Source organism: Arachis duranensis, chromosome 6 (assembly GCF_000817695.3).
Source record: "Arachis duranensis cultivar V14167 chromosome 6, aradu.V14167.gnm2.J7QH, whole genome shotgun sequence".
Lineage (NCBI taxonomy): Eukaryota > Viridiplantae > Streptophyta > Magnoliopsida > Fabales > Fabaceae > Arachis > Arachis duranensis.
Window position 1 is genome coordinate 109829261 of NC_029777.3, and position 954 is coordinate 109830214.

Here is a 954-nt window from a genome sequence, read left to right on the forward strand (position 1 = left end):
TTTCTTGCTTCCTGATTAAAAGACATCGTATGCTTTTTTTTGCAAAACTCTTCATTGTTTTTGTTTTTGTTTTCTTTGTTTCTTAGATTAAATGTTGTAGTATCTTTTTAAAAGTGATAATTTCAAAAATTTTAAATTTAATTTAAAATAATTTATATTTTAAAGTTTTGAAATTGATTTTTTGAATGTTAAAGAAAAAAGAACATCAAATTTATATGCGATTATTGTAATTATATTTGAAATTTTTGTAAAAAAATAGCTAAAAGTTGGAAGACTTTAATGAATAATATCTAGTTAAATTGAAAAGTCACAAAAAAAATATAGTTAAAGTTAAATTGAAAAATAAAAAATATACTATACAACAGCCAAAATGACTAAGTGAATATTAGAAGTCTAGTTAGGGCGTAAGAAGAAGTAGTCAACACTCAACAACGACTTACACAATAATAACTTGAATTTTTGTTCCGTGTATATAGGGGTAGAATTGTTTACTAAATTTAAAATTTTCTTGGTCTATATCTTTTGGGACTAATAAATGCTAATGTAGCTAATAAATTATAGTTTAAATTGTATAATTTGCTCATACTTATATAAAAATTATGGATTTGAGTTTTACTCTTAACTTAAAAAAAAGGGAAAATTTTACTCCTCTCCCATGTGAGATGTTAAAATGACACTCCCCTCCTTTCTATTTTATAAATGTACATTCTCCTCCCTTCTAACTTTTAAAAAACCTCCTCTTTAATCCATTTTAAACTTTTTGTGTTAACTTTATCCATTTTTTAAGAAAAAATAAATTATTTTTTGAAAAAATATCCATTAACAAAAATTTTTATTTTTTATCATTAAATTTTACTTACCAAAATACCCTTTAATAAATTATTTTTTATTGATTAAATTGTATTTTTATTAAAATACTTTTAAAAAAATTAATAATTAAATTATTTTTTTTCT